This window comes from Pelmatolapia mariae, linkage group LG7 (assembly GCF_036321145.2).
Source record: "Pelmatolapia mariae isolate MD_Pm_ZW linkage group LG7, Pm_UMD_F_2, whole genome shotgun sequence".
NCBI classification, from domain to species: Eukaryota; Metazoa; Chordata; class Actinopteri; order Cichliformes; family Cichlidae; genus Pelmatolapia; species Pelmatolapia mariae.
Window position 1 is genome coordinate 52,116,572 of NC_086233.1, and position 12,894 is coordinate 52,129,465.

Below are 12,894 nucleotides of genomic sequence, written 5' to 3' on the forward strand. Positions count from 1 at the left end.
AGGACAGAGAGAGAGCGGATTCTTTAGAAGCCAGGGTCTCATCTTTTCCCATAAGAGCAGCACTACTGAGGTCATTTTCCCTGTGGGAGGTAATTATGACTCAAACACCCAAATGTATGCTTTTCTACGTGATGTAAAAAACATGTGGGCCATTGTAACTATAGGTCTATCTAGCTTCCTGTTAGTCACCATGACAATTAGCATATCTGTCGCCAACTCTGTTGGCTTTTTCACACTTCTGCAAAATGTGAAGGCAAGTTGACAAATGCAGCAAAAGGACTGAAACTCAAATGCAACTTCTGTACCTCTCAGGGTCATTTTTGTAGAATATGGATGAACTACTTTGGAAAACTGACCAGTAACGTTTCCTTCAAACTGTAATATCCAGATATAGATCAGTGTAAATTCAGGAGTAAGCAGTTTTGGAATGTAAATGAGTACAATCATTTCGCTGCTGTTGTTAAACAGGTTTTTTTTCTCTTTACTTTACTTTGATTTATATCGTTATGTAAACTGTAATGTGTGTGTGTGTGTTAGTCCCGGTAGGGAAATTACTCCTCTGCATTTAACCCATTCACCCAGTGAAGCAGTTGTCAGCCACCAATGCAGCGCCCGGGGAGCAGTGTGTAGGGACAGTACCTTGCTCAAGGGTACCTCAGGGTAGCTGTTCAGTGGAGTTGAACCCCGACCTTCCGATCATGGGGCAACCACTCTACCTACTGAGCTATCCCTGCCCCCCTGTAAAAAATGGGACTTGTAGTAGAGGTAGTACTTGGACGGTACTTCCCTGAAAACCTCCAAACCTGTGGAGATCTGTGCTTGCACAACAAAAAACTGAAGCTACACAAAAGTAAATGCAGAGCTTTGTGTACACTTTATGATGACCATATATGTCTGACCCTGACCTGAGAGGACCCTCGCCTTTTTGCAGAAGCAGAAAGCACATCACTTCCAACACTTTCCTGTTAAGCGTTCTGTGTACACGTCTTACCATAAGCGTGTAAAATGTGCCCTATTGTGACACTGTACACATCAAAGCGGTCAAGTTATCTCCAGCTTGATCAACTGCCATGAAACAGTAAAACACTACTTCCACTTTAAAGTGGATCTTACACGCCGTTTCTTATTTTCTTCCATAGATTTAGCATTACAGTGGTGGATAATCATGTTAAACATGGCCAAAGTTTCAAATACTGTGGTCAGCACTGGATAGGTAATCCCACAGTGTCAGAGAGATAATATTCCTTGTACAATGATCTCAGGCACAGATCTTGCTAAGAACACAGAAGCCCCACCCACCTGCTTGTTTAAACCTTCTGTATGCAAGAGGCAGCCTATCAAAAGAAAGCTGGCTCAAGGTAGTGACATATAACATGCATAACATGCATAACTGTTCTGTTATTTACAGTTTTGATGGTAAAGTTTTTCCTCTGTGAAACATGTGAATGGACGTCACACAGAGAAGGCTGGAAGTGAAATCAACTATAGTACCCATGCCCATCACTCAAGGAAACAAGATGCCCACTGCAGAAGTGCTGCTCACTGATGTGTTTTTGACAAAGTGGGTGTCTATGACAGCCACATCCAGCCAATGTTATTATTGTCATCTACCAGCTGAATGTGACAACACTGATGATGTGATGCAACTTTCTTTCTTTAGGTGGTGAAACATACATTCTGTATTTTCGCTGAGGGTTGTTGAGAAGCCATCTGATGACCCACAGAACTGCCAGGACCAGACGGTGGGCTAGTCCATGACTTCAGAGGCAGCAGAGGAAAGGAAGACACTGGGGATGCAGAGAAGAGAATCCTGAAACACACAAAAAAAACCACTGAACATTAGCATCCAAAAAATGTAGATTATTATTCTACAAGAATTAATGCCAACATGAGTTATTAGCTTCTTATAAATTTTAGAAATGTTTGATTTCATCAAACTTCAGTTGGCGAGTCTGTGGAGCAAACTCTGTGACAATCAGGACTTCTTGGTTTTCAAGTATTGCTCACAAAGGTGTTTTTAGGTTCATTACCATGCTGCAAAATGAATGCATCTCCACAAAGACGCAAACCTGTACACGTCTCTGATGACTGGAGTGCTACTTCTCTCTTGTCAAGGTGGAGTGGATTTGAAGCAGGTGGCCAACTCCAGAGTAGGCAAATAAATGAATAAATAAATCATTTTGCAAGAGTCGTGAAGTGGTTTAGAGACCACTACTCATTTTCCAAGACCACAACTAGACCATACTTTTGTTGATTTGGGGTCTTGCTATTTTCACTTTACAAATGTGGTTTGTGATAAAGGTGCTTTTCTACCTCTCTGTGACTAAAATGTGATTTAATTTTGTATTTACTTTACTTGCGATGCTTGATTGTGCTTTGGACAGCTGACCCAGCATCCTTAAAAGTGCCATGCCCACTTATGAACCTTAAGTCTAGCTACAAATGGAACCCATTTGCTAAGAATAATGATCCACTTTCTATCACTCTCACTTACTAAGGCCTATCACAACACTAATTAGTTAACAAAGTTTGACTGGAATAACAGGTGAACAACGGCTACAAATTAATTCACTTAAACAAATCTCTAACGACTTAATCAATGCTTGAGTGGCATCTGATTCTTTTTCATATGCACTGCATGTGCCCTGAACTTTTATAGACATCACCCAAGAGAGCTGTGTGTGCCTAGTGGCAACTTCCAGGGCTGGAAAATAAAGCCAACGTGAGTACCAAAAACTTGAGGCTGACTCTAAAAGTGAGTCAACTGCCAAAAACTCCAAATTAAAATGCCCAATTTAACGCATACTTCTGGATACTGGAGTAAGAGGCGTGGTTGCTTTGATTGACAGGCGTCCTGGCTTTACTTGCACTAATTAAAGTCAGTGAACTGGACCTCTGTCGATGGTGTTGGTGCCCTTGGGAGCATTTTTAATGGAGTTATCTGACACATGGCTTACTGAGCGGTGCAGCCTGTCCAAGAAGTTTGTGCTTCAGCTTTCAAGAGTGAATTTCTAGTATTTTCCTCTGAATTACCTCTAATCACCACAGATGTTTGCCTGTGTGTTGTATCTGTGGAGCTGAGTTAAGCAGCTTGGTACACAGGCATGCTGGTGTCACCCTCCCAACATTAGCAGTTTAGTGTTGGGTTGCAGATGTGTGATTAGGTAATATAGCATATGTACACAAGAAGTGAGAGGACAGTAAGCAATAAGTTTCAGTTCAAATACAGCAGTGACTATTACGCTATCCTCCAATGGGTCACACCAACCAACGCCTCTCTCCACCCTTTCAGCACAGCGCTGTGAAGTGCTGAGGAGTTAGTGTGAAAGCTAAGTGCTACTAAAATATCCTTCAGTGTCATGCATTATTCACATCAACAGAAGAAAGGTTCATAAACTTCATGTATCTTGTTTATTTTTACAAACTCAAAATTTGGCAAGAGCACTCTGTGTCGCCTTGAAATCTGAGACAATCCTCACTTTTAGTTTGAACTTGAATTTTTAATAAAAGGCACCTTGACCCCAGGTTATATGGAATTACAGCATTTAAGACAGGTATTGAATATGTCACCAATTTTCTAGGTAAATATATTTCTAAATGTGCTATTGACATTAAATTCTCACCAGATGTTGATAACAACCCATTGACTCCACTCAAGCATAGAAATCAGACCATCAAACCACAGATCTGAGCTGGTATCATGACTTCCTGTGCCTTTTTGCATCACCCTTTATTCATGTGTTAAATACATTTTCCCTATGTCATTTCTCATTGTTACACATACCTTAACTGGCCATCTATGTCTGCCCTCCAGGTTTGATTTCTTTGCATGTGTGAATTTGATGGGTTGTTACCAACATCTGTTGAGAATTTCATGCCAGTAGCACCTTTAGAAATACATTTGCTTAGAAAATTGGTGGTGTGTTCAATACTTATTTTACTCAGTGTATATGGTTTGAAAAGAGGAGTCAAAGAAGCCATCTATGTCCACTGTGAACGACCCTCTTTGAACAGAGGCGGTGGCTTATGACATCAACTGTCTGCCATCTATAATCCAGTTTTGAGATCCCTTTCCAGACGCCTTAACGCCCACTCACATCCTGGGCCTTTTGACCTCAGGAAATCACATGATAGGGTGGGGCTAGGTTTCACAATGAGTTCACCTGAAACCTTGGGTGATTGTGACCTACACCCGTTTTCACACCTTGGCTCGTGTGATCAGTTAGAGGATTGTTAGAGGGTCTATTTCCCTCTTGGGGGGGACACTCCCATAAGGCTTAAATCTGGGACTCTCTACCATTTAACCTTAGAACTGAAGAAGGTGAAGCGTTGTCAAGCAACTTAAAGAAGTCCAGATACTTTTCTTTCCAAGCTCCTTAGGCTACAATAACCTGGATGACTGAGAACCTTCACAGACAGTATATATTAGACTTGTTAACAGTCACTCTCAAAGGTTCATGCTGGATCCTGACTAACTTTCAATAAAAGTGCACACTTCTGACCAAATGAATTACCACCTCTCCAATCTAGTGCACTCCAGAGGGGTTCATCTGCCATTTATGATTAATAGTTCAAAATGTAAGTGTTAAAATTTGGAGTTGCTAAAAAACACTCAGGTATTAGGAGCCCACAAACAGACCATCAGTCTTACGATGAATGAATGGTGAAATGCTTTGCCGCCTCAGCTCCAGCATTCCTTTGTTTATAATTCTTTCACTGGTGGATTGGTGACACTGACAGGAAAAAGAAAAATCACTTTTGTCTAAGTAAATGTTCTTCTCTTTCAAACCTCACTCGCTATCTGACTATGGGAAGCGTCGTATGGCATGACCAATCACAGAAGGTGCTTCCCATAGATAAAAAAAACCTCAGAGAATTAGGGTTATCCTGGTAACCAAATGTTACAACCTTAGAAAGCTTTATTTTAATAATATGCAATAATATTTTACAGTATTACTGTAGCTGTTAATTCATGTCCAGAATACCTTCTGAAACTAGTGAGAGGTTAAAAAAAAAGAATTTTCATAGTTTCCAAAAAAAGCTCATCAGTCCCAATATATGGTGAGTACATGCTGAACTTTCGACGCCTGCTAATAAGTAAGCTTTTATGCCAGTACTATATATATCTGTCTCAGAGAGAAACTCGTTTGCTGCAAGCTGTATGTTCTGTAACTTTGATCTTGTGGTCTGAACACTTCTACTTGCAGACTAGAAGTGAAAAAAAAACAAAAAAAAACGTGTGGTCTTGCAACAGCCACTATCTCATTTTAACTTAAGTGTTTGTGTTCACTCTCCCTCAACTTTCGAGTAGCAGACAGATACACAAATTACAGAATAGAGTCAAAGTGTGTATTTTAACTGCATTTACAAAACAAAATTAATTAGATATAGAGTTTAGCTCAGTTACACGTTTTGATAGACAACAACTTAAATTTAAATAAAAGGCAAACGCTGCACAAAAAACACTATTATCAAAAGACCAACCCATGCAGTTGACGGATCCACCCTACAGAGAGTAATTCGTTCCTAATGTTTATAACTGAAATACCAAAGATGCTTTTTATTGGGTGGCATTTAAGATGATTTATAGAACTATACACCACCAGTAAATAAAGCTACCTGCGTGAATCCTTTAGTTAACGGCCCTTATAGCCACTGAATTTTGGTGAACCTTTTAAGAAATGCGGCATTATTTTTGAACTTATTTTTTTACCTCAACACTAAGCTAATACTCACACACAGGGTCCCACCCACTACTTCCGTTGATATGTTCAACACTGCGTATTGGGCGATTAAAATGTGTGAAATTAGGTAACTGTGAGTGAATCTAAAAAAAAAAAAAAAACACCTAAGGAAAAAGTCCAGTTCTCTCTTTGCGAATAGTTAAATGGACAGGAAAAATCAATTCAACGCGATTTGTTCCACACAGATTATTTGTCATCTATTAAAGATGTCATTTTCCATAAATTACGCCATTATGTGAAAATGTGCCACCAGCCTCTTTTCTTTCCATGATGTGCATGTGTATGTAGCCATTTTACAGCGAGAGGATGAGTTATAGCTGAGATAATTGTCTCCATAGTGAGCGCTGATCGCCCACGTGCAAGGCTGATACACAGCAGGTGGGAGGTGAACATACTGTACAAACACTTACACTCTACTCTTTGCACTGCATCTGCTCCATAACTGGAAAATAGCCAGGCAGCAAACCCTATATGAGGTCAGCAGCAGTGCATGCATGTGCAGTTATGCTCTCAAACAGGATTTTCAAAAGCCTGCCCCTGTTTTGATTTAGATTTCCAGGTTTTGCAAATGTGATTTAATGTAGCTGTCAGATTACACGACCAATTGGTTACACGCTTTGCAGACTGTTAGATTTCATTAATTTTCAGTATGTTCATGGGTTATATGGCCATAAAAATGCCCTGTCTGCTTCCACTTTGGATTTTGATTGCCTCCTCCTTACAGCATACTTTCCACAACCACCAAGCACTGCTTCTAATCAGAGGAGAGCAAACACACATATGGTATACTATTCAGAGGAGGGAACAAAAAAATACACATTACGCAAGAAATACTCTATTTTGGTCCATTGATGGCATTGTCACTGGAAAAAATTGTATATATAAGTGGTAAAAAGAAAGAAGCCTTTGTAAAGCTCTGATTTCACAATCCAGTACCTACAAGTGACACTAGATGAATGTCAGTAATTTTTATAAGCTGCTTATTATTACATCCAAAGAAATCATTTAGCATCAGGTGAAACTACATTGAAGAGGACTACACAGTTTTGTATTACAACAGAAAATACTGTGCACTCGGCAGAATTGTAGCATAAAGCTGTCAATTTCCCATTAATTTCAAATATTAAATATTAAGATTTTATGTTTATCTCTCAGAAGAAGACAGAAAACACACACACACGCACACAAAGTCCAGGTTTGGTGCATGTTTTAACAAATTTTGCTCTTTAAAACAACATATAAACATCAGTATCCAAATTATCTGATGGCACTCTGGCTCAGCAGGAAGACTGGCATGTCTTTCATTACCTCTCCATACTCTAAATCTAGCTTGGTTTGATCTGATTGGGCTGATCTGAAACATTCTTCTCTGAGAAGGTGATTCACGACGCCATGTCACACATCACCAGCCTTCAGCTAGCTATGAGAAACAACCAGTTTTGCCTTCTCAGTTCATCGCCACCTACTAGAAAACCAAAAAAGGGGGAAAAGATTCCAATCTTTTTAATTAAAATGATCAAATTTCCCCATTGATGCATTATATCAATATCATCCTTTTGAGATTCACAAGTTAGTTAAAACTGCAAAGCCATAATTTCACGTCACACCTCCACACAGATCAACACTTGTCACATAGCTGTGTCTGAGTGTGCATGGGTCTGCGGTAGGGCTGCCACAAACGATTATTTTGATAGTCGACTAGTCACCGATTATTTTTGCGATTAGTCGACTAATCAAATCATGCATCCACTGGACGTAAAATGTACAGCTTATTGCACCAGCATGCATCTGCTCTTATATAACTATCATTAGCTTACAGCTTGAAGTGTTTAAGGTATGTGCTAACTAAAAATAAAGACAAGATGATAGTTTATTAAACTTGTTATTAAATTTGCAGATTGTCTCGGTGGAGTTTAATACATTCAGCCGTCTGCTCCTTGCTCCCTAATATATAACAGGACATTGGAGTAAATTCTCGATCATTTCACATTTCTGTTTAATCAATTTTCTGCTTGACATTTATTCAGCTGTGTAAAAACTATAACTTTAATCTCAGCCCAACCGATTTACTCAGGAACACATAAAACACTGAAAAAAGCCAAACAATAACATTTTTAAGTTATCTAAGTGACTCATATATCATGTTTAACCTGAGTAGCGAAAGACCGCGGTAGGTCTGTAAATGATGAGCCGGGAGTTCGGTGTTAACACCGGCTCTAGTGAGCCTTGAACCCCCGACTAGCTACCGAGCTGGTGGGTAACAGACATCTCCGAAAACGTCAGAGCGCTTTTGAAAATATGTGTTGTCTTGATAAATCGAGCCAACATTTGAAGTTTACACAGCTACATTCTCGCCTGAAAATATCGTAAAAGTTTATTTTGTGACCCAGAAAGAGTCATATTAACACTAAGTAGCTGCCGCCATTGTTGGAAACTGGAATTGGCTGAGCCACGCTATGAATTCTGGGATAGGTTGGGCCACGAAGGATACACCCGACCCATCCTTCAAATCTGGGGAAAAGGAGGACGCATTTATCGGCCGCATTTGTCAGAGTCTTCGAATTCGGGCAGCCTTCGTTGCGTTGCTGTGACGTAATCAGCCTACAAATGCGGCCTCTGAAGGATGCGGCCCCTGAATTTGGACACAACTATGATACCGGAGACTGCTTCTTCTTCTTCTTCAGTGTTTAACGGCAGCTGGCATCCTTGTAGATGCATTTCTGCCATCTTCTTTTTCAGTCCGTTATTACACTCTTAAATCCTACTACTTCTTCCTGCATCTTTCATAATCTCATGATCTTTTCATGATATTAATTAATAAAATGACCATCACGTTGGTATAGCTTAAAACTAGACATTAAACTCATCAGGAAAATATTTACTGAAGACACGGATCAAGGGAGTTAAGGCATCATTTTTTTAATTTTCCTAAAGGCCAAACCATTAGAAAGAATGTAGGATTAAGGCATGTTTTGCATAAACAGCCAAAGTAAAGACAGCAAAGTTTTGTTTTTCACCTACTTTCTCACCAGCTCTGCTCTTTCCCTCTTCTCCGTCACGTTTGTGTCAGCACCTAACACTGTCTATTTTACCGACTGAGCTACTATCTGTGCACTGTTGCTTTACACTAATAACGTTATCCATCTTAGGATCCTGAGGTTTAAAGTCATTAGAGTTAACGTCACTGGTACTTTTGTTTGCACATTTGGCATCTGCTAACTTTCCCGAAACAGCAGATGCCGAAAGTGCAAACAAAAGAGTTTGTAACCTCACAGAGAGAGGAAGCGAGAGCACGGCAGGTGTTGTCCTAGTCGACCGTCGGTCCACCTCTGCAGCGCTTCTGCATAGTTGCTCCTCACTAGTGCAAAATTTGGGCTAAACACTATAATATTGCTGTGGTAACTTCCCAAAATAAAAGTGCTAGAATATTTTTTGGTCCTTTTGTCTTTTTTTTGGTAAGACAATCTAGCTCATAAAGGAAAGTGAGGGAGAGAGTGAGGGGGTAAAGACACACAGAAAACAACCCAGGGTGCACTCAAAGGAGGCTGCAGGAGGGGCTCGGCTTTGCTATAGGGATACCTGTAAAGGTGCTAGATTTATGAGATCTTAATTATGCACTACCTACAATCCTACCTACAAAAGCACATTTACATGTAGTTTTCATGTGGATGTGTCAATATTGAGGTAAAGACAAGTAATTCTTCACTGTCAAAGCAATGGTGTTTGCAACTAAGCTATCATTAGCTAGCTATCTAAGGCCTCAGTCTCATAGGCCAAAAGAACAATCAGTAACCTACTGACATGCTCTGGTTGGTAGGAAAAATGTGTATTCTCCATCCAGTTGGCCATGGGTTGCTGGCTGTCACTGGGACAACCAAGCAACCTCTAGCAATCACTTAGCAATTGGAATCCATGCTTTCCCCAATGAGCAGTGGTTACCAGGGGGATCCCTGACTGTTCTCTGAGCTTGCGTGACTGGTGCTTTAGCAAACAGTTTCATAGCTATTCCCAGCAACCACTCCAGAATCAGTTTGGGAATACTCACTTCCTTTAGCCATGTGTGACAGGGGCCTATCACCGATCCATCAGCTACCAGTTTCAGGGTCACTGTAGTCAGCCCTGTTGGCCAGTACTGACAAGGCAGTAGCAGTACATCTGATACATTCTCCTCTTAGAAGTTTATTTATGGCACCAGGTCACACATCACCAGCCTTCAGCTAGCTATGACAAAGTTCATCGCCTTAACATTGGTTTCCACCTAATAAGAAAAGAATTCAACATTTTTAGTCCGACGATGGTGGATGAAACCTTTTTATAAAGACTTGGTGTGACATGGTGACAATCTACTGCTAAACTTGCCAATGGCAGAACATCTGGTGTCAGTCTTCAACCCAACGCCAGCATGAGAGGAGACTGTTTTTCATTTGCTTTTCTCTTTATAAATGTACATATAAATTATCAACTTTGATTTACAATTTCTTCTGATCTGATCTTTGGGCAACCAGTGTATTGTTTTTCTGCTGATTGCTCATTGTGCGATGTGTCTTCTTGTTAAAGAAAACTGACTGATTGGCTCAAACAAAGATTTTTGGTCGATAAACATTTGTTACTGTTGCAAAGAAAATGACATTCATAAATAAATAACAATGCAATCACAGAGGCTGACTCAGCGCATTCTGCTCACAAACAACCTGTTCACTATATAGTTTCCCATCAGCAGAACATCTGAAACCTAAAACCTGAGCCTGGTTTATAAAACAGTGGCATGAGACCCATGCATCAAGGTTGGATGGAAGATGTGGGCTCGCTGGTTAAACACAAATTGAATCAAATCAGCCTTCGAAGTGTACAATCCCTCCGCTAGTGGATGGAATATTTTGGATTCTTCAAGGCAAGCAGGGAATAAAATCTTATATTCTGGCTCGCAGAAGCAGCTTCCTCAAGCCAACTGTGGCTTCATCACCAGCGTGTGAGCTGAGCTGCAGTTAGCAGTTTCAGGAACCGACAGGCCCAAACTGCTGCGCTCAACACTGGTAGATAAACACCCTATGATCCCCCTCTCTGGAGTTCATGAGTGTGTGTGAATGCAAAATATGCACACGTTTTCCTGTTTGTGTGGAACACTGTGGCATGTTCACGCAGTGTTCCCTCAGCGTGTTTACCAATCTCAAAGCTAACGGAGCAAGTGCTTCCACAAAGGGCTGCCAAAACACAGAAGACAGCTAATAAAGGATGGCATTCATTCTAACCCAGTACTTATTCACATGCCTGTGCACAGCAAAATGTCAAGCCACCCTCTCAGTTATGGTCTGAGAGAAACACAAAAACAAGCCCGTTATTTTTGCAACAATGGACACAGCTAAGACATTTTAATATACTACAAGATGAAAACAGCAAAAGCAAACAACAACAGCAACAGCTATTATTGATGAAGCCAATACATAAATGCACAGACTGGCAAAATACAGTAATGGAAAAACATTTAACTCAGGGTAATTATATGCCGGAGAAACAAATGAGCACAGTTCCAGGAAAACAGTTCATTTCCACCTTGCATCGGTACTGAATAATCAACGTAGTCCATTACCATGCTTCAAAATTACAATGCTCACATTCCTAGCATGGGAAATGCATGTAATGGGATATTATAATGTCTCGCCAAACTAAACACTAAGCACTTTCACTGTCCTTGCTTGAGAGCACAAAATTCAATTAGCGAATTTCATTGCAGAGTGGTGGAAGCGCCACTTGCTATTCAGACTTCATATCAGTTAGCCAGACTCAATCTCTGTCCCTCCTTAATTGCAGCTATCATAACAAGCTTGCAATTGTGGTGACTGCATACGTGCTTCAGGAGTGTGTGCATGCGCCTTCACGTCACAGACTGTAGATAAAAGATGGGCATCAGGTTAGCTTTATGGCCATCGTCATCGTAATTTCCTGGAGCTAGAAGTTACCATATTTTTGATGAGATCTATCAACGAATGAGGACAAATTTGTTAGAAAACTGCATAAATAAACTGTATGATTTCAATGCGCAAACACAAATGCCTGCTAATCCGTGCTAAAGCAGCCACTTGCCAAAACTGGACCGATGACTTCTTCGATGTGCTGTTCCATGCAGCAGACCGTATTATTTAGAGAGTTAATGCAATTTTTTTTAAAAGAAGAAGAAAACACTGCAAAAACCAACAATGCCTGAAAAACCATCAGGCCCGTGTCAAAGCAAATGTCAACGCATGTCAATTCAAGTGGCCACATCTCTAACTTAAAACCTTAACAAAATCCAAACATGTGGGTTAAAAAAGAATAATACTAATATTTGATGCAGATGTTATGAAGGGAGAAATTAGCAATAGAGACCAAAACCATTTGAATCTCTGAACACGGACACTGCCTCAAGTGGCTATTTAAAGAACTGCAGTTTTTTCTCACTTCTACATTGGTTTCATTTTTCAGCCCTGAAGGTCCCTGCTTGGTTTAAATGCATATATCCCATCATCTAGACAGTATAATAGGTGGACTGTGGAATGCATGCTGTGTTTCAATCAGTGCACTGGACAGCAGAAGTCTTGACTAGGTGTCAGCTCATCAAGGTAAATCATTTTGATTTTTGCGAGCACCCGCCATGTCTGTCCCTCCCTCTCCAATCAGCATCTGGGAGTGTGCTGTGTCCCTGCTTGCCCCTCCATAATACTTTATTCAGTAGCGGGACTTACCCTGCCATCAGAAAAACCAACAGATGACACGTCTTTGCAGGGATTTGAGAGCATCCCCACACTCAGAGAAATCAACTGCTGAGAAGCACTTCCATGGACAAGAATATGGAGGAAGAGGGTAAGCTGACAATGTGGAACGATGCGCTCTGTTTTACGTCAAACCCTAATTACTTTTGTTTAATGCAAGGCAAAATTTCTTGACCTCTTGACAGTGTATATAATGAAGTGGCGTACAGTGTACACTCATACCGTTACCTTTTGTTCTTCTCTCATACTTTAAACTTCAAAAAAAGCACACCTCTGCGCAGATTACTGTTAGCTGCTGTGAGAAAGATGCTGCCAGAAGCAATAATGTCACTTTGCATTTCATTACTGCGCTGCATACCGCCACCACAGCAAATTTATGTAGTGAAGAGATTTTGTCAATTAGC

General features: G+C 40.5%; 1 protein-coding gene across 1 annotated transcript in view; it reads right to left on the bottom strand.

Moving 5' to 3' along the window:
* The window catches only part of otud7a (OTU deubiquitinase 7A), a 43,309-nt gene that overhangs the window by 21,448 nt on the left and 8,967 nt on the right, over positions 1-12,894 (bottom strand). Inside the window, exon 2 of the mRNA XM_063479636.1 lies at positions 1,675-1,810. The gene's annotated coding sequence lies outside the window, so the exon portion shown is untranslated. The remainder of the gene's footprint in view (positions 1-1,674; positions 1,811-12,894) is intronic.